This window comes from Bombina bombina, chromosome 3, assembly GCF_027579735.1.
Source record: "Bombina bombina isolate aBomBom1 chromosome 3, aBomBom1.pri, whole genome shotgun sequence".
Classification (NCBI taxonomy): domain Eukaryota; kingdom Metazoa; phylum Chordata; class Amphibia; order Anura; family Bombinatoridae; genus Bombina; species Bombina bombina.
Genome location: NC_069501.1, coordinates 970,135,025 through 970,160,432, shown reverse-complemented (window position 1 = coordinate 970,160,432; position 25,408 = coordinate 970,135,025). Strand labels below are relative to the sequence as shown.

At 42.6% G+C, this 25,408-nt stretch overlaps 1 protein-coding gene across 7 annotated transcripts in view; it reads left to right on the top strand.

Annotated features, from left to right (window-relative positions):
- Positions 1-25,408, top strand: part of NCKAP5L (NCK associated protein 5 like) — a 235,375-nt gene that overhangs the window by 198,836 nt on the left and 11,131 nt on the right. The gene's annotated exons all lie outside the window — the stretch shown is intronic.

Here is a 25,408-nt window from a genome sequence, read left to right as displayed (position 1 = left end):
ACTCTGGATGATTGTGACAACCTGGTCATTCCAGAACAATTGTGCAAGATGGACAAGTTCCTAGAGGTTCCGGTGCACCCCGACGCTTTTCCTATACCCAAGCGGGTGGCGGACATAGTGAATAAGGAGTGGGAGAAGCCCGGCATACTTTTTGTCCCCCCTCATATTTAAGAAATTATTTCCTATGGTCGACCCCAGAAAGGACTTATGGCAGACAGTCCCTAAGGTCGAGGGGTCAGTTTCTACACTAGCCAAGCGCACTACTATTCCTATTGAGGATAATTGTGCTTTCAAAGATCCTATGGATAAAAAATTGGAGGGTTTGCTTAAAAAGATTTTTGTACAGCAAGGTTACCTCCTGCAACCTATTTCGTGCATTATTCCTGTCACTACAGCAGCGTGGTTCTGGTTCGAGGAACTAGAAAAGTCGCTTAGTAGAGAGACTCCGTATGAGGAGGTTATGGACAGAATTCACGCACTTAAGTTAGCTAATTCCTTTATTTTAGATGCCGCTTTGCAGTTAGCTAGATTAGCGGTGAAAAATTCAGGGTTTGCAATTGTGGCGCGCAGAGCGCTCTGGCTAAAGTCTTGGTCAGCGGATGTATCTTCCAAGACAAAATTGCTTAATATCCCTTTCAAGGGTAAAACCCTTATTGGGCCAGAATTGAAAGAGATTATCTCAGACATCACTGGGGGTAAGGGCCACGCCCTCCCACAAGATAGGCCTTTCAAGGCCAAGAATAAGTCTAATTTTCGTTCCTTTCGCAATTTCAGGAACGGACCGGCCTCCAACTCTGCAGCCTCTAGACAAGAGGGTAATGCTTCACAAACCAAACCAGCTTGGAAACCGATGCAAGGCTGGAACAAGGGTAAGCAGGCCAAGAAGCCTGCTGCTGCTACCAAGACAGCATGAAGGAGTAGCCCCCGATCCGGGACCGGATCTAGTAGAGGGCAGACTCTCTCTCTTCGCTCAGGCTTGGGCAAGAGATGTTCAGGATCCCTGGGCACTAGAAATAGTTTCTCAGGGTTATCTTCTGGAATTCAAGGAACTACCCCCAAGGGGAAGGTTCCACATGTCTCACTTATCTTCAAACCAAATAAAGAGACAGGCATTCTTACATTGTGTAGAAGACCTGTTAAAAATGGGAGTGATACACCCAGTTCCAACCGTGGAACAAGGAATGGGGTTTTACTCAAATCTGTTTGTAGTTCCCAAAAAAGAGGGAACTTTCAGACCAATTCTGGATTTAAAGATCCTAAACAAATTTCTCAGAGTGCCATCGTTCAAAATGGAAACTATTCGAACGATTTTACCTACAATCCAGGAGGTCAATTTATGACTACTGTGGATCTAAAGGATGCGTATCTACATATTCCTATCCACAAAGATCATCATCAGTTCCTAAGGTTCGCCTTTCTGGACAAACATTACCAGTTTGTGGCTCTCCCATTCGGGCTAGCCACTGCTCAAAGGATTTTCACAAAGGTACTCGGGTCCCTTCTGGCGGTTCTAAGACCAAGGGGCATTGCAGTGGCACCTTACTTGGACGACATTCTGATACAAGCGTCGTCTCTTTCAAAGGCAAAGGCTCACACAGACATCGTTCTGGCCTTTCTCAGATCTCACGGATGGAAAGTGAACATAGAAAAAAGTTCCCTGTCTCCGTCGACAAGAGTTCCTTTCTTGGGGACAATAATAGATTCTTTAGAAATGAAGATTTTCCTGACAGATGTCAGAAAGTCAAAACTTCTAAACGCTTGTCAAGTTCTTCACTCTGTTCCACGACCTTCCATAGCTTAGTGCATGGAAGTAGTAGGGTTGATGGTTGCAGCAATGGACATAGTTCCTTTTGCGCAAATTCATCTAAGACCATTACAACTGTGCATGCTGAAACAGTGGAATGGGGACAATACAGACTTGTCTCCAGTGATTCAAGTAGATCAAAAGACCAGAGACTCACTCCGTTGGTGGCTAACCCAGGATCACCTGTCCCAGGGAATGAGCTTCCGCAGACCAGAGTGGGTCATCGTCACGACCGACGCCAGTCTAGTGGGCTGGGGCGCGGTCTGGGACTCCCTGAAAGCTCAGGGGCTATGGTCTCGGGAAGAGTCTCTTCTCCCGATAAACATTCTGGAACTGAGAGCGATATTCAATACTCTCAGGGCTTGGCCTCAACTAGCAAAGGCCAGATTCATAAGATTCCAATCAGACAACATGACGACTGTTGCTTACATCAACCATCAGGGGGGAACCAGGAGTTCCCTAGCGATGAGAGAAGTGACCAAAATCATAAAATGGGCGGAGGATCACTCCTGCCACCTATCTGTGATCCACATCCCAGGAGTGGAAAACTGGGAGGCGGATTATCTGAGTCGTCAGACATTCCATCCGGGGGAGTGGGAACTCCACCCGGAGATATTTTCCCAGTTGACTCAATTATGGGGCATTCCAGACATGGATCTGATGACGTCTCGTCAGAACTTCAAGGTTCCTTGCTACGGGTCCAGATCCAGGGATCCCAAGGCGACTCTAGTGGATGCATTAGTAGCGCCTTGGACCTTCAACCTAGCTTATGTGTTTCCACCGTTTCCTCTCATTCCCAGGCTGGTAGGCAGGCTCTAGCAGGAGAGGGCCTCGGTGATCTTGATAGCTCCTGTGTGGCCACGCAGGACTTGGTATGCAGACCTGGTGAATATGTCATCGGCTCCACCATGGAATCTACCTTTGAGACAGGATCTTCTAGTACAAGGTCCATTCGAACATCCAAATCTAGTTTCCCTCCAGCTGACGGCTTGGAAATTGAACGCTTGATTTTATCTAAGCGTGGGTTTTCGGATTCTGTAATAGATACTCTGGTACAAGCCAGAAAACCTGGAACTAGAAAAATTTACCATAAAATATGGAAAAGATATATCTGTTGGTGTGAATCCAAGGGATTCTCATGGAGTAAGATCAAAATTCCTAGGATCCTTTCCTTTCTTCAAGAAGGTTTGGATAAGGGATTATCAGCAAGTTCTCTAAAGGGACAGATTTCTGCTTTATCTGTCTTGTTACACAGACTGGCAGCTGTGCCAGATGTTCAAGCTTTTGTTCAGGCTTTGGTCAGGATCAAGCCTGTTTACAGACCTTTGACTCCTCCCTGGAGTCTGAATTTAGTTCTTTCAGTTCTTCAAGGGGTTCCGTTTGAACCTCTACATTCCATAGATATCAAGTTACTATCTTGGAAAGTTCTGTTTTTGGTTGCTATTTCTTCTGCTAGAAGAGTTTCTGAGTTATCTGCTCTGCAGTGTAATCCGCCCTATCTGGTGTTCCATTCAGATAAGGTTGTTTTGCGTACTAAACCTGGTTTCCTTCCAAAGGTTGTTTCCAACAAGAATATTAACCAGGAAATAGTTGTGCCTTCTTTGTGTCCGAATCCAGTTTCAAAGAAGGAACGTTTGTTACACAATTTAGATGTAGTTCGTGCTTTAAAGTTCTATTTAGAAGCAACAAAGGATTTCAGACAAACGTCTTCTCTGTTTGTCGTTTATTCTGGCAAGAGTAGAGGTCAAAAAGCTACTGCTACCTCTCTTTCCTTTTGGCTGAAAAGCATCATCCGATTGGCTTACGAGACTGCCGGACTACAGCCTCCTGAACGCATCACAGCTCACTCTACTAGGGCTGTGGCTTCCACTTGGGCCTTCAAGAACGAGGCTTCTGTTGATCAGATATGTAAGGCAGCGACTTGGTCTTCCCTGCACACTTTTGCCAAATTCTACAAATTTGAGTCAGTTTTGAGACTATGATTCAGGCGCGTAAGCCTGTGACTAGAAAGATCTATTATAAGATATGGCGTAAATATCTGTATTGGTGTGAATCCAGAGGCTATTCTTGGAGTAAAGTCAGGATTCCTAGGATTTTGTCTTTTCTCCAGGAGGGCCTGGAGAAGGGTTTATCTGCTAGTACCCAGAAGGGGCAGATTTCTGCTTTATCTATTTTGTTGCTATTTTGTGCCAGACATTTAGTCTTTTTGTCAGGCTTTGGTTTGAATCCGGCCTATGTTTAAGTTTGTGACTCCTCCTTGAGTCTTAATTTAGTTCTTACAGTTCTCCAACAGGCTCCATTTGAGCCTATGCATTCTTTGGAAGTTGTTAACCTGGAAGGTTTTGTTTTTGGTTGCTATCTCTTCGGCTTGAAGAGTTTCAGAGCTTTCTGCGTTGCAATGTGAGTCTCCTTTTCTTATTTTTCATTCTGATAAGGTAGTTCTTTGTACTGCCCTAGATTTTCTTCCCAAGGTTCTTTCTGATAAGACTATTAATCAAGAAATTGTTGTTCCTTCTTTGTGTCCTAATCCTTCTTCTCATAAGAAACGTTTGTTGCACAATCTGGATGTAGTTCGTGCATTGAAATATTATTTGCAGGCGACTAAGGTTTTTCGCCAGTCTTCTTCTTTATATGTTGCTTTTTCTGGGAAGCGTAAAGGTCAGAAAGCTACGGCTACGTCTCTTTGTTGGTTGAGGAGTGTTATTCGCTTGGCATATGAGACTGTTGATAAGCAGCCTCCTGAGAAAATCACGGCTCATTCCACGAGGGCTGTTTCTTCTACCTGGGCTTTTAAAAATGGGCTGCCACTTGGTCATACACACTTTTTCAAAATTTTACAAATTTGATACTTTTGCTTCAGCTGAGGCTGTTTTTTGGAGAAAGGTTCTTCAAGCAGTGGTGCCTTCTGTTTAGGCTAACTGTCTTGTCCCTCCCTTATCATCCGTGTCCTCTAGCTTGGGTATTGATTCCCAATAGTAATTATGATGGTCCGTGGACTCACCGTGTCATTAGAAAGAAAATAAAATTTATGCTTACCTGATAATTTGTTTCTTTCTTGACACAGTGAGTCCACAACGCGCCCTGTACTCGGACAGTTTTTTTTCCCATAAACCTCAGGCACCTCTGCACCTTATATTACTTCCTTTCCCTTTGGTCGAATGACTGGGGGTTGTGGGTAAGGGAGTGGTATTTAACAGCTTTGCTGTGGTGCTCTTTGCCACCTCCAGCTGGTCAGGAGTGATATTCCCAATAGTAATTATGAAGATTTAAGGTGGTGAGAGTCCATGAGCCATTACTCCTGGCCAATAGGAGGAGACAAAGATTCCCAAAGTTTTAAGAGCAGTTAATCTGTCCCACCTCTCTTGTATGCTAGTCTTTTCTTTGCCTCCAAATGAGGAAGGTGAAGAATTGAGAATCTCCAGATTCTTTTAAGGGGGCCCTCAGACCGGTTTGAGCCCCATTTCCATCTTAATGGGAGGAGAGTCCACTGCTTCATTCATCACTTGTGGGAATTAAGAACCTGGCCACCAGGAGGCGGCAAAGACACCCCAGTCAAAAGCTTAAATACCTCCCCCACTCCCCTCATCCCACAGTCATTCTTTGCCTATCGTCACAGGAGGTTGGCAGAGAAGTGTTGGAAGATTCAGAGTAGTCTTTTATGGAGGGTAGTACTCTTCGAAATGGGACTGGAGTTTTAAGTGATCCTGTCAGCCTCTCAGTGAGAGCATGGATGAAAGTTAGACTCCGGAGATGCAGGGAGCGTCGTCTCCGCGAAACCATCCCGACTCATGTTAACAGCTCCTTGGCAATCAGCGTTGACGAGTTTTGCTGCCTGCCTTTATTCACTCAAGTCCATGTCAGGAGCGATGCTACTAACCTGTCACACTTGAAGGGCTGTGTTCCTGTTCCACGGCATAGATTCTGGTAAGATCGTTTCATTTATACACATATGATAACGCAAGAAGACAGGGTCACAGTGTGTCTCCTTTTATCTGTATAGAATCAAGGGTTAATATCCCTGGAAAGGGTATTATTGAACAGGGGGGGATTTATGCATAATATCTTTATTGTGTTAATACTATGTCATGTGTGAGATGAGGCTCTGGAAATGTGTGAACAGTCAGGTGAAGATCGGCGCGGCCTGGTTTTGGCGCGTTTTCTCTATAGTGCAGGGGCGGTCCTTCATGGCACTCCATGTGACCGAGGGTGGTCTCATTCAACGTCCTCTTTCCTGATCGGCATTTGCGGGAGACGTAACGGTTTCTCCGTGGTCCGGGTCATAGGAGGTGGTGAGTGCCCTGGCCATTGGTGTATAAAGGTGCCATTTAATCTATCTCAGTCTGTATTAAAGGCCGCAAACTATGGAGGACTCAGATTTAATAAAGAGGGAGTATCCTCTAACATATCAAATACCTGTGTTTATTGTGAGGAGGTACAAGTTGATCCGCCTGCTTAACTGTGTTCTATATGCTATGATAAGATTGCAATCTAAAAAGAATAAGATATTTAGTACTACTGAGCCGTCGACCTCTGAGGGTTGTCCGTCCTGCGAGGTGCGTTCCCAACGTTCATCTCTGATTACACATGTAGCTCCCGAAGGCCCTGCTAATCCTCCCGTGGGAGGGGTCTTGTGACCACCAGATTTCACTGCCCAGTTGCAAGAGGCGATTTCTGCGGCCTTCAATGTCCTACCACGCCCTACGAAGCGCAAGCAAAGGGAAAGACAGAGACTTACGTCCCAGGGGTCAACTACTCCATTGGATGTCTCTGAGAGATTATCCGATGAGGAGGACAGCTCCGACTCGTCGGAGGGCACTCTCCCTGGGACGGAATCGGCGTCTTCTTGACCTCCGGCTTCGAAGGAGCAAGATTTCAAGTTTAAGATGGCGCATTTGCACTTTTAACTGAAAGAAGTGCTTGCTATGTTGGAGTTTCTGGAACCAAAACTTCAGGAAGAACCTTCGATCCCTAAGCTAAATAGGGTTTACGAGGACATGGTGGTGCCCCAGACCTTTCTAGTTCCCGTGAAGATGGCTACGATTATTAAGAATGAGTGGGAGAAACTGGGCTCACTCAGTGTACGACTATTCCCCTTGAGGATAGTTTGTCGTTCAAAGAGCCCATGGATAAGAAGTTAGAATCCATGTTGAGAAAGATGTTCCAACTTGCAGGGTTTGTTTTCCAAACGGCAGCGGTGATTGTTGCAGTGGCTGGAGCGGGTACCTATTGATGTGACGCTCTGTCAGCTATGGTCGAGGTGGAGACTCCCCTCGAGGAGATACAGGAAATTATTAAGGCCTTAAGGGTAGCTAATTCCTTTATCTGTGATTCAAACATGCAGGTTATTTGCCTGAATGCCAAGACATCAGGTTTCTCTGTTCTAGCCCGCAGGGCTCTATGGTTAAAGTCGTGGTCTGCTGACATGACTTCCAAGTCTAAATTACTATCCCTTTGTTTTTGGTTGCTATCTCATAGGGTTTGGAAGTTTTTTTTCATGGTGTATGGTTTTATGATTTTTCTTGTTTGTTTTAGAAATTCTGCTTTTTGTTTGGATTCATCTGCCAGTTCTTTGAAGAGCCAGTTTTTGGCTCTTTCTGGTTTTTGTTGCACAGGAAGATTACTAATCTTTTTATGTTTTGTTCTTGTTTCAGTTATGATTTAGCCTGTCATTGAGCCTGTCATTGAGCCATTTTTTCTCTCCTTGGAACGTTAATATGGTTTTAAGGGTTTTTGCAAGCTTCTTTTTTTGAGCCTATGCATAATTTAAAAAAAACTCATTTTTATTTTAGTAAAGCCAGCACACACTGAATTTTGGGGGGAAATTGGGGGACATTTAAAAAATAACCAGAGATCTGACCTCTGGTTATATTTTTGAGTTCCAGTTGCTCTTGTGAGCTCACAGTAGCAATAACCAAAACTTGTAATGGCTGGTTATTTATCGTGCGCCTGTAGCGCTCCACTTGTAATCTAGCCCTTAGTCTAGTAATTATGGAAACGTTATGTGATGATAGCTGCTTTTTAGTATTCAGATAATTCACCTGGGAGTTGCATCTCAATGCAACTTTGTACCCTCTGTTACATACACAGTAAAAAGGATTTAACAGTTTGGCAAAGTGAGAGGGAGTCTCTTTGTATTTTTTATATTTTTTGTGCGTGGCTGTTAGAAATAAAGGAGCAGTTAAGGAATTTCAAAAGAGAAGGAAATAGCCCAGTTACTGAGTGCAACAACCATTTTTGAAATGCCTTATTACTGAAGGGTATGCAGTGCATTAATATTATTTGTTACACAAGGAGGCTTTCCCTTTAATACTTATTGCCCAAGGTTGTGTGTCTCAGATGTTATTCTACAAAGTCCCAGTTACATTGTTTACAAACATTTTTACTATTCTAAGAAAATATTTAAAAATACTACCAATTAGAAAACCTAAATTACAAATTTAAAAAAAACTAACACTACGAAAAAAATGAAGAAATTAAGAAATCTAAAAAGTAATAAACACTAAATTACGAAAAATAAAAAACGAAATGATCAAAAATAAAAACGATTACACCTAATCTAATATACCTATAAAAATAAAGCCCCCCCCCAATAAAAACACCCCCTAGCCTACAATAAAGTACCACTAGCCCTTTTGTAGGGCATTGTCCTAAGTTAACCAGGTCTTTTACCTGTAAAAAAAAATACAGAGACCCCCCCCCAACAGTAAAACCCACCACCCAACCAACCCCCCAAAATAAAAACCTAACTGTAAAAAAAAAAAAAAAAACTAAGCTACCTATTGCCCCTAAAGCGGCTTTTGTATGGGTATTGCCCTTAAAAGGACATTCAGCTCTTTTACAAAAGCCCAAAGCCCTAATCTAAAAAAATAAACACCCAAAAAGATGAAAAAAAAACCCCACTAACCCCATAAAAGCTACTCCCGGTTCCTGAAGTCCAGACATCCATCTTCATCCAGGCGGCGAGAAGTCTCCATCCAGGCGGCGACACCTTCATCAATCTCTGAAGTCTTCTATCTTCATCCTGGCAGAGCGGAGCTATCCTGGAAGCTGATCCCATCCTACGTGGAGCGTCTTCATATGGTCACCACCGTACACTGAATTTGAATGCAAGGTAGCTGTTTCAAAATGGCGTACCTTGCATTCCTATTGGCTGATTTTATTCTTCAAATTCAAATAAGCCAATAGGATGAGAGCTTCTGAAATCCTTTTGACTGATTTGAACAGCCAATTCCCAAGAAGACGTCCCTGAGATGGATGAAGGTGTTGCCGCCTGGATGAAGATGGATGTCCGGACTTCAGGAACCGTGAGTAGATTTTATGAGGTTAGTGTTTTTTTAGGTTTTTTTTTGTTTGTTTTTTTGGGGGGTTTAGTTTAGGGCTTTGGGCTTTTGGAAAAGAACTGAATGCCCTTTTAAGGGCAGTGAAAAAGAGCTGAATGCACTTTTTAGAGCAATGCCCATACAAATGCAATGGGTAGCTTAGGTTTTTTATTTTGGGGGGTTGGTTGGGTGGTGGATTTTAATGTTGTGGGGAATTTGTATTTATATATTTTTTACAGGTAAAAGAGCTGTTTAACTTAGGGTAATGCCCTACAAATGGCACTTTTAAGGCTATTGGTAGTTTATTGTAGGTTAGGGGGTGTTTTTATTTTGGGGGGGCTTTTTTATTTTTATAGGGCTATTAGATTAGGTGTAATTATTTATTATTTTTGATAATTCTGTTTATATTTTGTAAGCTTAGTATTTATTTTTCGTAATTTAGTGTTTATTATTTTTTTGTAATTTTAGATTTTTTAATTTTTTTCGTAGTGCTAGGTTTTTTAAATTTGTAATTTTAGATTTTTTTATTGGTAGTATTTTATTAGAATAATGTTAGGTTAATTTATAGTTAGGTTTATTTTATTTCAAAGGTAAGTTTTTTTTATTTATTTTAAGATAGTTATATTGTAATTTTAATTTTAAGTTAGGGGGTGTTGGGTTTAGAGGTTAATAGTTTAATTTAGTGTATTTGCAATGTGGAGGGGGGGCTGGCGGTTTAGGGGTTAATAGATTTATTTAGTAGTGGCAATGTGGGGGGGGTCGGAGGTTTAGGGGTTAATAGCTTTTTTTCATGGCGGCAATGTCGGGGAGCGGCGGAATAGGGGTTAATAACTTTATTTAGGTGTCGGGGAGCGGCGAAATAGGTTAATAACTTTATTATAGTGTCGGGAGCGGCGGAATAGGGGTTAATAACTTTATTTAGGTGTCGGGGAGCGGCAAAATAGGGGTTAATAACTTTATTTAGGTGTCGGGAGCGGCGAAATAGGTTAATAACTTTATTATAGTGTCGGGAGCGGCGGAATAGGGGTTAATATCTTTATTTAGGTGTCGGGGAGCGGCGAAATAGGGGTTAATAACTTTTATTAGTGTCAGGGATGTTGGGAGCAGCAGATTATGGGTTAATAACATTTAGGTGTCAGGCAGAAGATTAGGGGTGTTTAGACTTGGGGTTTGTGTTAGGTTTAAACATAACTTTTTTTTTTCCCCCCATAGACATCAATGGGGATGCGTTACGGAGAATTTTCATTCCGCACTTCAGGTGTTAGTTTTTTTCTAAAACTCTCTCCCAATTGCTGTCTATGGTCGAAAGCGTGCGCGAGCACGTCAAAGCAGCCCTTGGCTTTTGTGCGGTATAGAGCTTAACGTCACCATACCGCACGCACAAGGAGGCTTTTCAGCAACTCATAATGGCAGCGCTATGAAGAGTGAAATAACGCAACTTTCTTTCATGTAATTGGCAAGAGTCCATGAGCTAGTGACGTATAGGATATACAATCCTACCAGGAGGGGCAAAGTTTCCCAAACCTCAAAATGCCTATAAATACACCCCTCACCACACCCATAATTCAGTTTTACAAACTTTGCCTCCTATGGAGGTGGTGAAGTAAGTTTGTGCTACAGATTTCTACGTTGATATGCGCTGCTCAGCATTTTGAAGCCAGATTCCTCTCGGAATATCCCTGTGAGGAAAACCATTACATTCAATAGGTGATACTCCCTTCACATCCCTCTGACATTCACTGTACTCTATTACCTCTACTGACAACTGTTTTAGTACTGGTTTGGCTATCCGCTATATGTGGATGGGTGTCTTCAGGTAAGTATGTTTTCATTACTTAAGACCCCATTCTGATTTGCCTCTTGCCTTTTTCTATGTCAGAGGGCTATTCTGTTTGCATTTTTCCCATTCCTGAAACTGTAATATAAGGAAATTGATAATTTTGCTTTATATGTTTTTTTCTCTTACATTTGCAAGATGTCTCAATCTGATCCTGTCTCAGAATTCACTGTTGGATCCCTGCTGCCTGATAACAGTTCTACCAAAGCTAAGGGCATTTGTTGTAAACTTGTGGAGATTATATCTCCAGCTGTGGTTTGTAATAGTTGTCATGAATAACTTTTACATGCAGAAAATGTATCCATCAGTAGTAGTTCATTACCTGTTGCTGTTCCCTCAACATCTAATGCACAAGATATACCTGTAAATTTAAAAGAATGTATTTCTGATTCTATTCAGAAGGCTTTGTCTGCCATTCCGCCTTCTAATAAATGTAAAAGGTCTTTTAAAACTTCTCATAAGGTTGATGAAATTTCAAATGACCAGCAACATACTAAATTATCATTCTCTGATAAGGATCTATCTGATTCAGAAGATCCTGCCTCAGATATTGACACTGATATATCCTCTTATTTAAATTGGAGTATATTTGTTCTTTGTTAAAAGAAGTGTTGATTACATTGGATATGGAGGAAACTAGTCCTCTTGATATTAAAACTAGTAAACGTTTAAATTCTGTTTATAAACCTCCTGTGGTTATTCCTGAGGTTTTTCCAGTTCCTGATGCTATTTCTGATATGATTTCTAAGGAATGGAATAAGCCTGGTACTTCCTTTATTTCTTCTTCAAGGTTTAAAAAATTGTATTCTTTGCTAGAAGTTAGATTGGAGTTTTGGGTAAAGATCCCCAAAGTTGATGGGGCTATCTCTACTCTTTGCTAAACGTACTACTATTCCTACGGAAGATAGTACTTCTTTTAAAGATCCTTTAGATAGGAAACTTGAATCTTATCTAAGGAAAGCTTATTTATATTCAGGTCCTCGTTCCAGGTGCGGCCCTCATTCCAGCTCAGCTGTTAGGGGGCAGATCAACATTTTTCAAAGATGTTTGGATCAATTCGGTCCAAAATCATTGGATTCAGAGTATTGTCTCTCAGGGGTACAGAATAGGATTCAGAGTAAGACCGCCTGTGAGAAGATATTTTCTCTCATGCATTCCGGTAAACCCAGTAAAGGCTCAAGCTTTTCTGAAGTGTGTTTCAGACCTGAAGTTGTCAGGGGTAATCATGCCAGTTCCGTTTCATGAACAGGGTCTGGGGTTTTATTCAAATCTATTCATTGTCCCAAAGAAAGAAAATTCATTTAGACCAGTTTTGAATATAAAGATTTTGAATCGATATGTAAGAGTACCAACTTTCAAAATGGTGACTATAAGGACTATTCTGCCTTTTGTTCAGCAAGGGCATTATATGTCCACAATAGACTTACAGAATGCATATCTTCATATTCCGATTCATCCAGATCACTATCAGTTCCTGAGATACTCTTTTCTAGACCAGCATTACCAATTTGTTGCTCTTCCTTTTGGCCTAGCGACAGCTCCAAGAATCTTTTCAAAGATTCTAGGTGCCCTACTCTCTGTAATCAGAGAGCGGGGTATTGCGGTATTTCCTTATTTGGACGATATCTTGGCACTCACTCAGTCTTTACGTTCTGCAGAATCTCACACGAATCAACTAGTGTTGTTTCTTCAAAGACATGGTTGGAGGATCAATTTACCAAAAAGTTCTTTGATTCCTCAGACAAAGGTAACCTTTTTAGGTTTCCAGATAGATTCAGTGTCCATGGCTTTGTCTCTAACAGACAAGAGACGTTTGAAATTGGTTGCAGCTTGTCGGAACCTTCAGTCTCAGTCATTCCCTTCAGTAGCTATGTGCATGGAAGTTTTAGGTCTCATGACTGCAGCATTGAACGTGATCCTCTTTGCTCGTTTTCATATGAGACCTCTCCGGCTTTGTATGCTGAACCAATGGTGCAGGGATTATACAAGGATATCGCAATTAATATCCTTAAATCCCAATGTTAGACTTTCTCTGACTTGGTGGTTAGATCACCATCGTATAATTCTAGGGGCCTCTTTCGTTCGTCCAACCTGGACTGTGATCACAACAGATGCAAGTCTTTCAGGTTGGGGAGCTGTTTGGGGATCTCAAGGAGGACAGCACAAGGAGTTTAGAAATCTCAAGAGGCGGGATTACCAATCAATATTTTGGAACTCCATTTGATTCTCAGGGCTCTTCAATTTTGGCCTCTGTTGAAGAGAGAACCGTTAATTTGTTTTCAGACAGACAATGTCACAACTGGGGCATATGTCAATCATCAGGGTGGGACTCACAGTCCTCAAGCTATGAAAGAAGTATCTCAGATACTTGTTTGGGCGGAATCCAGCTCCTGTCTAATTTCTGCGGTCCATATCCCAGGTATAGACAATTGGGAAGCGGATTACCTCAGTCGTCAGACTTTACATCCGGGAGAATGGTCTCTCCACCCAGATGTGTTTTCTCAAATTGTTCAGATGTGGGGGCTTCCAGAAATAGATCTGATGGCATCTCATCTAAACAAAAACTTCCCAGGTACATGTCCAGGTCCAGGGATCCTCAGGTGGAAGCAGTGGATGCATTGACACTTCCTTGGTGTTATCAACCTGCTTATATTTTCCCGCCTCGAGTTCTTCTTCCAAGAGTGATCTCCAAGATCATCATGGAGCAATCGTTTGTGCTGCTGGTAGCTCCAGCATGGCCTCACAGGTTTTGGTATGCGGATCTTGTTCGGATGTCCAGTTGCCAACTTTGGCCACTTCCACTAAGGCCAGACCTTCTATCTCAAGGTCCGTTTTTCCATCAGGATCTCAAATCATTAAATTTGAAGGTATTGAGATTGAACGCTTAGTGCTTAGTCATAGAGGTTTCTCTGACTCCGTGATTAATACTATGTTGCAGGCTCGTAAATCTGTTTCTAGAAAGATTTATTATCGAGTTTGGAAAACTTACATTTCATGGTGTTCTCATAAATTCTCTTGGCATTCTTTTAGAATTCCTAGAATTTTACAGTTTCTTCAGGATGGTTTGGATAAAGGTTTGTCTGCAAGTTCCTTGAAAGGACAAATCTCTGCTCTTTTTGTTTTGTTTCACAGAAAGATTTCTAAACTTCCTGATATTCATTGTTTTGTGCAGGCTTTGGTTCGTATCAAGCCTGTCATTAAATCAATCTCTCCTCCTTGGAATCTTAATTTAGTTTTGAAGTCTTTACAGGCTCCTCCGTTTGAGCCTATGCATTCTTTGGACATTAAACTACTTTCATGGAAAGTGTTGTTTCTTTTGGCCATCTCTTCTGCTAGAAGAGTTTCTAAATTATCCGCTCTCTTGTGAATCTCCTTTTCTGATTTTTCATCAGGATAAGTTGGTTTTGCGGATTTCATTTAAATTCTTACTTAAGGTTGTGAATTCTAACAAAATTAATAGAGAAATTGTTGTTCCTTCCTTGTGTCCTAATCCCAAGAATTCTTTGGAGAGATCCTTACATTCTTTGGATGTGGTGAGAGCTTTGAAATATTATGTTAAAGCTACTAAAGATTTCAGGAAGTCTTCTAGTCTATTTGTTATATTTTCTGGTCCTAGGAATGGTCAGAAGGCTTCTGCTGTTTCCTTGGCTTCGTGGTTAAAGTTTTTGATTCATCATGCTTATTTGGACTCGGGTCAAAACAGGTCATTCTACTAGATAAGTCTCTACTTCGTGGGCTTTTAAGAATGAAGCTTCAGTTGATAAGATTTGCAAAGCAGCAACTTGGTCTTCTTTGCAAACATTTACTAAATTCTACCGTTTTGATGTATTTGCTTCTTCGGAAGCGGTTTTTGGTAGAAAAGTTCTTCAGGCAGCTGTTTCAGTTTGATTCTTCTGCTTTTGATTTAAGTTTTTTACTTTCATTTATAAGATTAAATTTATATTTTGGGTTGTGGATTATTTTTTTCAGCGGAAAATGGCTGTTATTATTTTTATCCCTCCCTATCTAGTGACTCTTGCGTGGAGTTCCACATCTTGGGTATTGCTATCCCATACGTCACTAGCTAATGGACTCTTGCCAATTACATGAAAGAAAAAATAATTTATGTAAGAACTTACCTGATAAATTCATTTCGTTCATATAGGCAAGAGTATGGTGGTTATGATTTTTTTGTATAAAGCACAATTATTTCCAAATTCCTTTGATGCTTTTTACTCCTTTCTTTATCACCCCACTTCTTGGCTATTCGTTAAACTGAATTGTGGGTGTGGTGAGGGGTGTATTTATAGGCATTTTGAGCTTTGGGAAACTTTACCCCTCCTGGTAGGATTGTATATCCCATACGTCACTAGCTCATGGACTCTTACCAATATGAAAGAAATGAATTTATCAGGTAAGTTCTTGCATAAATTATGTTTTTTTTGGCGTTCGTTTTGCACCCTGTTTAGCGGAAAACTCGGAATTAAGGTGAGAGAGACTTAAGGAGTTAATTTTCCCTAATTCTTGGCGGACTGTATCGCAGGGGTGTTTTTACTTTCCCTTACATTATCTGGGAGGCAGATTAATCTTGTGCTGTATACCAGCTTAAACTGAAGAGAGGGCTGACGACTGTTTAAACTTAACTTTTGCGCTCTTATGTGTGGTGCAGTCAGTTTTCCTGGCCGCTCATGTGAATTCCACACTTCTGTTTTTACGGAGCGGACCTTCATGAGCCTCAGAGTGTTGGATTGAAGTCTGATGAAGAGAGGTGTCGGCATATTTTTCTCGCCAATCAGAGTGACTTCAGTTGAGAGACGTTTAGCTGGAAGTACTCGGCTTTTTCTTACTAGTGAGTTTATCTCTCCAGTCCGGTAGGAGCTTCAGAAAACTTGTATGAAGTTGATTTTTTTTTTTCATAATTTCATGTTTACCTCCCCACTTAAATATTATATTTCTCATTTAAAAAATAATTTTGGTCGTTGAACATCATTATTTTTATTACTAGTAGGACCTGTTCTTTTGAGCTATGGACCCAGAACAGGATGAGCCTATCTCTCTGGATAAATGTTTGCTATGTTTAGAGAACCAGATTGCCCTACCAATGCAGTTTTGTTCCTCATGTTTAGCAAAAACTTTAAAATTTAAAGAAAAAATTCTCCCTTCTGAGCCAAGTGTCTCTCAGGATAATGCTATACGTGACATGCCTCCGCTTTCTCCTCAATCGTTCCAAGCCTTAATTCTTTCTCATACTGTGCCTTCTGTATCCTCTGAACCACCTGGGGTGTTTATTTACCTGGGGATTTTGCCGCTCAGATTACTTCTGCAGTATCGGCGGCTTTGTCAGCGTTATCTTCTTCAGGTATGCGTAAGAGGAAATCCAAACATTTGCCTGCTAGTAAGGTTTCTGACCCCTCTAAGTCTTCATTAGTCAAGCTTTCTCAATTTGCATACAAAGAGAGAAGCGCTCTACCAGGAACGAACAACAGCTCAGTGGCTTGTTCTATGGCGATTTACCACCCGGAAGCAGCCTCTTTTAGACCAGTGTGCTTTTCACAGAAGAAAACTTTCCTGAAGTATATCAGTCTGATCCCGCCAAGTAAGGTCAGTCCAGCCCCGAAATACCAGGCAATTCTCCTCTGAACAAGGAACATGACAACCCCAGACGATCGTTTCGGCCTCCTATGGGCCTCGTCAGTGAGGTGCAGCCACATTCCTCTAAGCACACTGGGCAAGGAGTCCACGTCTGGTTTCCCCCATCACCCATAGGGAGACTTCCCCAGGGTCATAATAATTTGCATACAAAGAGAGAAGCGCTCTACCAGGAACGAACAACAGCTCAGTGGCTTGTTCTATGGCGATTTACCACCCGGAAGCAGCCTCTTTTAGACCAGTGTGCTTTTCACAGAAGAAAACTTTCCTGAAGTATATCAGTCTGATCCCGCCAAGTAAGGTCAGTCCAGCCCCGAAATACCAGGCAATTCTCCTCTGAACAAGGAACATGACAACCCCAGACGATCGTTTCGGCCTCCTATGGGCCTCGTCAGTGAGGTGCAGCCACATTCCTCTAAGCACACTGGGCAAGGAGTCCACGTCTGGTTTCCCCCATCACCCATAGGGAGACTTCCCCAGGGTCATAATAATTTGCATACAAAGAGAGAAGCGCTCTACCAGGAACGAACAACAGCTCAGTGGCTTGTTCTATGGCGATTTACCACCCGGAAGCAGCCTCTTTTAGACCAGTGTGCTTTTCACAGAAGAAAACTTTCCTGAAGTATATCAGTCTGATCCCGCCAAGTAAGGTCAGTCCAGCCCCGAAATACCAGGCAATTCTCCTCTGAACAAGGAACATGACAACCCCAGACGATCGTTTCGGCCTCCTATGGGCCTCGTCAGTGAGGTGCAGCCACATTCCTCTAAGCACACTGGGCAAGGAGTCCACGTCTGGTTTCCCCCATCACCCATAGGGAGACTTCCCCAGGGTCATAATAATTTGCATACAAAGAGAGAAGCGCTCTACCAGGAACGAACAACAGCTCAGTGGCTTGTTCTATGGCGATTTACCACCCGGAAGCAGCCTCTTTTAGACCAGTGTGCTTTTCACAGAAGAAAACTTTCCTGAAGTATATCAGTCTGATCCCGCCAAGTAAGGTCAGTCCAGCCCCGAAATACCAGGCAATTCTCCTCTGAACAAGGAACATGACAACCCCAGACGATCGTTTCGGCCTCCTATGGGCCTCGTCAGTGAGGTGCAGCCACATTCCTCTAAGCACACTGGGCAAGGAGTCCACGTCTGGTTTCCCCCATCACCCATAGGGAGACTTCCCCAGGGTCATAATAATTTGCATACAAAGAGAGAAGCGCTCTACCAGGAACGAACAACAGCTCAGTGGCTTGTTCTATGGCGATTTACCACCCGGAAGCAGCCTCTTTTAGACCAGTGTGCTTTTCACAGAAGAAAACTTTCCTGAAGTATATCAGTCTGATCCCGCCAAGTAAGGTCAGTCCAGCCCCGAAATACCAGGCAATTCTCCTCTGAACAAGGAACATGACAACCCCAGACGATCGTTTCGGCCTCCTATGGGCCTCGTCAGTGAGGTGCAGCCACATTCCTCTAAGCACACTGGGCAAGGAGTCCACGTCTGGTTTCCCCCATCACCCATAGGGAGACTTCCCCAGGGTCATAATAATTTGCATACAAAGAGAGAAGCGCTCTACCAGGAACGAACAACAGCTCCGTGGCTTGTTCTATGGCGATTTACCACCCGGAAGCAGCCTCTTTTAGACCAGTGTGCTTTTCACAGAAGAAAACTTTCCTGAAGTATATCAGTCTGATCCCGCCAAGTAAGGTCAGTCCAGCCCCGAAATACCAGGCAATTCTCCTCTGAACAAGGAACATGACAACCCCAGACGATCGTTTCGGCCTCCTATGGGCCTCGTCAGTGAGGTGCAGCCACATTCCTCTAAGCACACTGGGCAAGGAGTCCACGTCTGGTTTCCCCCATCACCCATAGGGAGACTTCCCCAGGGTCATAATAATTTGCATACAAAGAGAGAAGCGCTCTACCAGGAACGAACAACAGCTCAGTGGCTTGTTCTATGGCGATTTACCACCCGGAAGCAGCCTCTTTTAGACCAGTGTGCTTTTCACAGAAGAAAACTTTCCTGAAGTATATCAGTCTGATCCCGCCAAGTAAGGTCAGTCCAGCCCCGAAATACCAGGCAATTCTCCTCTGAACAAGGAACATGACAACCCCAGACGATCGTTTCGGCCTCCTATGGGCCTCGTCAGTGAGGTGCAGCCACATTCCTCTAAGCACACTGGGCAAGGAGTCCACGTCTGGTTTCCCCCATCACCCATAGGGAGACTTCCCCAGGGTCATAATAATTTGCATACAAAGAGAGAAGCGCTCTACCAGGAACGAACAACAGCTCAGTGGCTTGTTCTATGGCGATTTACCACCCGGAAGCAGCCTCTTTTAGACCAGTGTGCTTTTCACAGAAGAAAACTTTCCTGAAGTATATCAGTCTGATCCCGCCAAGTAAGGTCAGTCCAGCCCCGAAATACCAGGCAATTCTCCTCTGAACAAGGAACATGACAACCCCAGACGATCGTTTCGGCCTCCTATGGGCCTCGTCAGTGAGGTGCAGCCACATTCCTCTAAGCACACTGGGCAAGGAGTCCACGTCTGGTTTCCCCCATCACCCATAGGGAGACTTCCCCAGGGTCATAATAATTTGCATACAAAGAGAGAAGCGCTCTACCAGGAACGAACAACAGCTCAGTGGCTTGTTCTATGGCGATTTACCACCCGGAAGCAGCCTCTTTTAGACCAGTGTGCTTTTCACAGAAGAAAACTTTCCTGAAGTATATCAGTCTGATCCCGCCAAGTAAGGTCAGTCCAGCCCCGAAATACCAGGCAATTCTCCTCTGAACAAGGAACATGACAACCCCAGACGATCGTTTCGGCCTCCTATGGGCCTCGTCAGTGAGGTGCAGCCACATTCCTCTAAGCACACTGGGCAAGGAGTCCACGTCTGGTTTCCCCCATCACCCATAGGGAGACTTCCCCAGGGTCATAATAATTTGCATACAAAGAGAGAAGCTTTCTCAATTGTCTGATGAGGAAAATGCTTCAGTAGCTTCTGAAGGTGAGCTCTCAGACTCTGACACTTAAGCAGAAAAATCTTCAGAATTTTTAGATTTAAGCTTGAACAACGGTTACTACTGAATGAGGTTCTAGCTACTTGGGCCGACTCTGGACCTTTGGTTTTTGTCAACCCCTCGAAGTCTTCTAAACTGGATAGAGTTTATGATTATCCATCTTCTGAGGAGTTTTTTCCTGTTCCAAGGAAGATGTCTGAAATTATAGCTCAGGAATGGGATAAGCCAGGGCTTCCTTTTTCCCCTTCCCCAGTTTTTAAAAATATGCTTCCTGTTGCTGACTCTATTCGTGACTCATGGCGCACTGTGCCTAAAGTAGAAGGAGCTATTTCTACACTTGTTAATAGAACTACCACTCTTATAGAGAATAGTTGCTCATTTAAGGATCCAATGGATATGAAACTATAGAGGCTATATTAAAAAATATGTGCATCTATCAAGGATTACAGGTGCATCCTGCAGCGAGTATCGCCACAGTTGCGGGAGCAGCATCTTATTGCAATGCCTTGTCCGATCTTATTTCAGTGCAAACTACGGTAGAGGAGATCAAAGATGGGATCAAAGCTCTGTGATGCCAATATGCAGATAATTAGACTGGGAGCTAAGATGTCTAGCTTCACTGTGCTAGCCTGCAGAGCTCTGTGTTTAAAATCTTGGTCGGCTGATGTTTCTTCAAAGGCCAAGCTTTTAGCTTTACCTTTATAAGGGGTAAAACTCTGTTTGGACCTGGTCTGGCGGAAATCATTTCAGAGATTACGGGTGGAAAGGGATCTTTCCTACCTCAGGACAAGAAGAATAGACCTGGGGTCGACAAGAAGAATAGACCTGGGATCGACATACTTCTAATTTTCGTTCCTTTTGCAACTTTAAGGGGCAGAAGTCCTCCTCTTCCTTACCAGACCAATCCAGGTTCACTTGGAAATCTATCCAGCCCTGGAACAAGGGGAAACAAAACAAAAAGCCTTCCGCCAACTGTAAAATCAGCATGAAGGGTCTGCCCCCGATCCAAGTTTGGGTCAAGTGGGGATAGGCTTTCTCTTTTTCAACAGACTTGGATACGCGATGTCCCAGATCCATGGGCTGTTGACATAGTATCCCAGGGTTACAGAATGGGATTCAAGGTGCAGATTTCTCCTGTCAAGATTATCCTCAAACCAGGTAAAGAGGGAGGCGGCCTTAAATTGCGTAAAGGATCTATTCTCCCTGGGAGTTATTGTACCAGTCCCTCTAAAGGAACAAGGTCTAGGATTCTATTCAAATCTTTTTGTGGTTCCCAAAAAGGAGGGAACTTTTTGTCCCATACTAAATCTAAAGTGTTTTAACAAATTCCTCAGGGTTCCTTCCTTCAAGATGAAAACTATTTGTTCCATTGGTCCAGGAAGGTCAGTCCATGATGACAATAGAGCTGAAGGACGCATATTTGCATGTTCCCATTCACAGGGATCATCACCAGTTAATAAGGTTTGCCTTTCTGTACAAGCATTTACAGTTTCTTGCCCTTCCGTTTGGTCTTGTCATGGCTCCCAGAATATTCACAAAGGTCTTTGGAGCCTATTGGATCCCAGGTTTGCAGTGGTACCTTATCTAGACGACATATTGGTTCAGGCGCCATCTTTTCAACTAGCAAAATCTCATACAGAGAAGTTGATGTCTTTTCTACGTTCCCACGTGTGAAAAGTGAATCTGGAAAAGAGTTCTCTAGTTCCGTCTAAAAGAGTGAGTGTGTTTCCTAGGAACAATCATAGATTCCTTGTCCATGAAGTTTTCCTGATGTCAGAAAATCCAAGCTTTTTGCTGTTTGCCTTTTTCTCCAGTCTGTCTTTTATCCAACAGTGGCTCAATGCATGGAGGTGATTGGTCTGATGGTGGCTTTCATGAACATCATTCCTTTTGCTCGGTTCCATCTGCAACCGCTGCAGCTTTGCATGCTCCGTCAATAGAACGGAGACCATTCGGATTTATCGCAGAGGGTAAATCTGGACCCCCTAACAAGAGACTCTCTCTCGTGGTGGATTTCACAGGAACATCTGTCACGGGGCATTTGCTTACTGCGACCTTCCTGGATGATTGTGACTACGGGCGCCAGCCTGTCAGGCTGGGGAGCTGTTTGGGGTTCTCTGAAGACTCAGGGCCTGTGGTCTCGGGAAGAATCTTCTCTTCCCATAAACATCTTGGAGTTGAGAGCAATCTTCAATGCCTTGACAGCGTGGCCTCAATTATATTTAGTCCGGTTTATGAGGTTCCAGACGGACAATATCACCTCAGTGGCTTACATCAACCGCCAAGGAGGAACTCTGAGTTCCTTGGCCATGAAGGAGGTGACTCACATTCTGCAGTGGGCGGAAGCTCACAATTGTCTCCTATCTGCCATCCACATTCCAAGAGTGGACAATTGGGAGGCAGATTTTCTGAGCAGACAGACTTTTTATCCCGGGGATTGGGCTTTCCATCCGGAAGTGTTCTCTCAGATAACCCTCAGGTGGGGGGTTCCAGAGTTGGATCTGATGAAGTCCCGCCAAAACGCCAAGGTTCCAAAGTACGGTTCAAGGTCAAGAGATCCTCAGGCCATTCTGATAGATGCCCTAATGGTTCCTTGGATTTTCTCTCTAGCATATCTGTTTCCTCTGTTTGGTCTCCTTCCTCAAGTCATTGCTCGTATCAAACAGGAGAGAGCATCGGAAATTCTAATTGCTCCTGCATGGCCTCGCAGGATCTGATTCGCGGATCTAGTAAGGATGTCCTCTCTACCTCCTTGGAGGTTACCTCTGAGGAAGGACCATCTATTTCAAGGTCCTTTCCTCCATCCAAGCCTGGATTCTCTGACTCTAACTGCTTGGAGATTGAACGCCTAGTTCTCTCTAGACGTGGTTTTTCTGAAGCGGTCATTGATACTATGCATCAGGCTTGCAAACCTGTTATTTGCAAGATTTACCATATAGTATGGTGTAAATATCTTTATTGGTGCAAATCTAAGGGTTTCTCCTGGAGCCAGGTGAGGATTCCCTGTATTTTATCTTTTCTTCAGGATGGCTTGGAGAAAGGTTTGTCAGTCAGTACTCTGAAGGGTCAGATTTCTGTGTTATCCATCCTTTTTGCACAAACGCCTGGCAGACTTACTAGATGTTCAAGCTTTTGTACAGGCCCTGGTCAGAATCAGGCCTGTGTTTAATCTAGTTCTTAAAGTTTTGCAGCAGGCTCCATTTGAGCCGATGCATGTTGTTAATATAAAATTATCTTGGAAGATTTTGTTTCTCCTTGCTATTTCTGAGCTTTCAGTTCTGCAGTGTGATTCCCTGTACCTTATCTTTCATAGTCCTTCGTACTAAATTGGGTTTGCTCCCTAAGGTGGTGTCGGATAGAAACATTAATCAGGAAATTGTTGTTCCTCCTTTTTGTCCCAATCCTTCTCATAAGGAACGTCTTTTGCATAACTTGGATGTTGTGTTGTGTTGTGCACACTCTTTCTGTCTGGTTGAGAAGTTTGATTTGTTTTGTTTATTTGCTTATGAGATTGCCGGACAGCAGCCACCTAAGAGAATTAAGTCTCATTCCACTAGGGCTGTCTCCTCTTCTTGGGTTTTTAAAAATTAAGCTTCTGTGGAACAGATTTGCAAGGCAGCTACATGGTCCTTTCTGCATACTTTTTCCAAATTCTACAAATTTGATACTTTTACCTAGGCTGAGGCCTCTTTTGGGAGAAAGGTTCTTCAAGTGGTGTTGCCTTCTGTTAAAGTCCTCCTGCCTTGTTCTTCCTCCCTGTTCATTTCGTGTCCTCTAGCTTGGATATTGGCTCCCACTAGTAATTGGAATGAGTCCACGACTCCGCCCTCTTTTTTTTTTTTTATAATTCGGCAGGTTTTTTGAGTAAACCTCAGACACCTTTTCACCCTTTTGTTTCTTCTTTTTCCATTTTCCTTCGGCTGAATGACTGGGGATTATGGGTAAGGAAAGTTACACTTAACAGCTCTGCTGGGGTGCTCTTTGCCTCCTCCTGCTGGCCAGGATTTGAATATCCCACTAGTAATTGGAATGACGTTGTGGACTCTCCATGCACGGAAAGAAAGAAATTTATCAGGTAAGCATAAATTTTGTTTTTATACTATGACCTTTTTAACAGAGGAGATCTTTCTATGTAATTAGTATATAATTCAAAACTACTAAAATGTAAAGGTATTTTTATAAAGTAAATAAGCTGCATCTTGAGATTTAGTAAAGGGCAACTTTAGCCTGTGGTCCTTTAGCACAAAAGATTTAGATGCTACAAACAAATTAAATATATCTTATGAGTGTTACAAATTATGAAAGCGGCAGCCTGTATCTAAACTGTATTCAGGAAGAAAAGTAGCAAGGCTTTGCTTTCTAGTCAGAGGTGGAAATCCAATATATTGACTGTATTGGGGTCCTTTTTTTTTCCGGCAATTGGATATATTTACAATACAGATAATACACCATTTATAAAGCCACTAGCATTTTAAACCAACTTTAACAGTTTGTCTCTTTTTTCCTCCAAATCCCGGTTCACTGGAATAGTTAAGGCTGCTATAAAAATCAACCCTACACCAAATATATTCCATACCTCTTAATGGGGGTAATGGAGAGTTCACTTTATTAAAGTACAAACCGTGTTAATTTGCCAGTAGCAAATATAAATCCATAGCCCAAACTATAAACTTACCATTTGATTTTCTTCTTTATAGCATAAAAATCACAGTCCATAGTATGAGGCTGCATCAACTTCTGCCATCTGATCAGTTTGACACTGTTGAACTTTTATATATATATAATATATTGCCCTGTAAAGTAACTGTCTATATTGTGGCTAATCAGTGACCATATGTAAATGACTGTACACAGCTAGAAATGTAAATCTCCTGTATGTGGAGACAGTCACCCGCTCCCGAGGGGGGTGGAATTTTTGTCTTTGTGTATCTTTCATTAAATAAATACAGTGTAAGTAATGCATATAGATTGCATGTTTAATGTATCTCATACCCACCAGAGACAACATTTTATCTATTTTAATAGTTTGGGTTCTTTTTGCAAAGTGAAGTAGATATAGCTGGTTTTCTTCATACTAAAGGAACATTAGACAGCTGGGTGCAACAACAGTAAGATGTTGTTTTTTGTTTGTTTTTCCCCCTAGTGCCTTCAGCCCTCTTCAAAACATTTCTTATTCCAACTTCTTCCTGGTGCTGGTTGGTCAAGCTCCACATCTTCATACTGGGCACTGCCATCTTGCAGCTTAAGTATTCTTAAACCTTAGTGTCAGAAATGGTGCGTGTTCACAAATCAATTATGTTGGCGGCTTTACGCGTTTTCAGCGGCTGCATTGCTCTTTATTGATTATGTAGCATTTCTATATGTTATGCAATTTTAGAACTGTGTTTAAAAACTGAAGGGAAAAAACGTAGAATGTCCCACTCTGTATTGGTTGTGCTAACATGAGTTGAAGCTGAGGAAACAATGACAACATCACTGATCTGTGAATGATGACCACTTCTGTCACAGAGTGCAAGAATACCTGAGCTCCAAGTGCGCAATATGAAAATGCAGAGCTTCGCCAACTGGCACCTGTAAAGAGTTACAATAAGAAAATAGCTCTGGAGAGAGCTGTAGACACAGGAAGTAAATCAATAGTATGGTGAGTAGTTGTGGTATTGTAGTGTGTGCCTTATCCCTTCAGTAGTCCCTTGAGTAATTATGAAAGTGAAGAGTAGAATAAATAGGTACAGTCAGTGTATAGAGGAGGTGGTACATTTTACTAAATGCATTTCCTATTGTAATGAAGTTCTTTACATCTAGATCTC